This window comes from Rhinoraja longicauda, chromosome 34, assembly GCF_053455715.1.
Source record: "Rhinoraja longicauda isolate Sanriku21f chromosome 34, sRhiLon1.1, whole genome shotgun sequence".
NCBI lineage: Eukaryota > Metazoa > Chordata > Chondrichthyes > Rajiformes > Arhynchobatidae > Rhinoraja > Rhinoraja longicauda.
In genome coordinates this window covers 8,359,310-8,362,055 of record NC_135986.1, presented here as the reverse complement: position 1 = coordinate 8,362,055, position 2,746 = coordinate 8,359,310, and the positions used below count along the sequence as shown (strand labels likewise).

General features: G+C 45.9%; 1 pseudogene; it reads left to right on the top strand.

Annotated features, from left to right (window-relative positions):
- Positions 1-292: 292 nt before the first annotated feature.
- Positions 293-2,085, top strand: LOC144609324 (putative G-protein coupled receptor 139; annotated as a pseudogene).
- The last annotated feature ends 661 nt before the right edge of the window (positions 2,086-2,746 follow it).

Genomic DNA, 2,746 nt, shown 5'->3' with positions numbered 1-2,746 from the left:
TTCCATTATGTTGAAAACTTAGATACAAAACAGGCAGAGAAGGTGTTGGCAGATGTCCAAAACAATCGTTGGACAATCTCAAGAGGTACTTCAGAAATCTCAGATAAACAGAATTTCACAATCTTTATAAGTAGCGGAATTAATGTGCAGCTGGGAGAAATGTAATTGACGACATCAGAATTTCGTGAGGTATAAATAAACCTGACCGGGGACCTTGAGCTACTGGCGGTGACGATTTACCTGAGACCATTGACAGCACAGGCCACATATTTATGTCCCACCGATATCAGCGATGGTGACTCGTAGCTTTGACCGGATATATACCCTTCGCAGTGTCGTATATTACTTTGACTACTTCATCACAGTTGTCGGACTGCTCAGTAAGTCGTTATATCCGCTTGCCATTTAACACCGTTAAGAGGTTAAATTTTTGCAACTCCTTCGTCGGATCAGGAGAGTGAAGGATTGCCCGGGGTTTGCCCATCTAATGTATCCGCCACGCAAACACAAGACAACAGCACGTCTCTGAATTTACTTCAAGAAGTTGCATATTTTGTATTTTGTTGGTAGATGTCAGTGAGAGGAAACGATGCGGGATGTCGGCGCACGATGCCGACGGGGAACTGAAGAGGGTCGCTGATGGGAGGGGGAGATGCAACACTCGGAGTGGCTCAGAAAGGTTCGCAGTGCGCGGTCCCTGCGTGGTTCCCGAGGTGAAGTTTTATACAAAGTGCGGGCTCCGGGAACACAAATCCTCACTTTTAATGCCACTGAAAAGCCATAATTATAATCCTTTGTTTGCCGATCACTCGGACAATTGTTAGAACGGTTTCGGAAGTCTGTACTAATTCCGGATGGAGATGACAGCAACACAGGGTCCAAAGTGTCTTTCTCCCGGAATACACGGAGACTGAAGCAGCCACGTATAAAAGTGGCATTTAGTACCGTGTCTCTGCTGGACACGGCTACTTCATCTCAACCCATACCACCCAAACCCACCTTCAATTTTCGGTTTAAGCCAGCATTTGCAGTTCCTTCGTACACATTTCATGATGAATGGATATTTGGCTCGGATGACTGTCATACCGCAGTACAGCTGTAGGGGTCGTGCCTGCACCATGACCACCAACATGGAGAGCACCTTGCGTCTGATGACCAGGTTCAAAAGCCGTCTGTGTTCATTTCCTCACAGGTAATTTACTGGCGATCATCGTTATCGGACGGGGAAATTGCGGACTGTCCCGGTGCATCACTCACTATCTGGTGGCGATGGCGACAGCAGATCTAACGGCCGTCTTCTTCAACGTGGCGATATATTACCTTTACAATGCGATTTTTCGCGGGTACATTCACACTGTTGCATGCACCCTACAACAAGTGATGGGATATGTGTCCCTGGACTGCACAGTCTGGTTAACTGTCGCTTTTACATTTGATCGCTTTGTGGCCATTTGTTGCCAGGGCTTTAAGACCAATTAATGCGCGGTTAGAATCGCCAGGGTGGCGATAGCAACGGTGTATGTGGTGAGCATATTACGGAACATCCCCTACTACTTTGCATTTCATTCTTATTATGTAAACTACCCAATCGGGTGTTTGGAAAAGCCGGAATATTTTTCCCACCCCGGGTGGCTTGCTTTCTCCTGGACTCACACCATTTTAACACCTCTGGTTCCATTTTTCGTTATTGTGACGCTTAATATACTGACGGTCAGATCCATCGTGGTGGCGAGCCGAGCCCGCAGGAACCTCCGCGCACAAGCCGGTGGCGAGAAACAGGAGGACCCGGAGATGCAGAGTCGAAGGAAATCGATCATTTTACTCTTCTGTGTTTCCGGAAGTTTCATCCTCCTGTGGCTTACGGACGTGTGCTTCTTCATTTACACGCATATTGCCAACTTACACCAAGTCCAAAGCCTCGCTAACCCAAGGTAATTCGCAATTTCAGCTGCGGACATGCTTAAATTTCTAAGTTCGTGAACGAACACGTTTATTTATGTGCTCACTCAATCTAAGTTCAGAGACGAACTGAAGAATGCAATCAAGTATCCCGTCACAATATGTCTTAAGATTGTTCAAAAATAAATCTGATGTAATAAATGTTAATCTGTAATGAATATGTTGACGAGGTAACCACAGCAGCGTCCTCCGTTAAGAGCTGAAACAAAGACACACTGGTGGGTCTGGGAATGTTGCAATAAAATAGTCATGGTGAATGATTCGATCAACTGTCTCGGGACTGAAAAAATGCGAGCTGATTGCCGGAGCAGGGAGTAAAGGGAATGAATGAGACCAGCTCTGAGGATTTCTGGACCGGGCTACCTGTATGTGTCAGAGTAAAGGATCGCGCGCCCCCTGCAGACCGGTTGTGTCATGGTCTTATAACCGTCTGTGCCATTTAATTAAAGCTAATGGTGGATGTATGCGTTATGCATAGTATGCAAATCATCATAATTTAACCTTTTTACAAGTAAATGTATTTATACCACATTTTGCATGTGATGTGTTCATGTACACCTTTCCTGCAAAGCGCTCTGACCGCCAAAGCCTGCTGGATCTCCACTCACCAATCATTATCATTCATTTACCCATTCCCATCCCGACTCTTCTGTCCTTTGTGTCACCTTTTGGTAAAGTGAGGGTACAATCAAACTGCAGACGCCGCACTTCATATTCCGCTTGGGTAGCTTGCAATCTAACGGTTTGAACTTTGAGTTCCAGTTATGAAATCATGCAGCACGGAAGC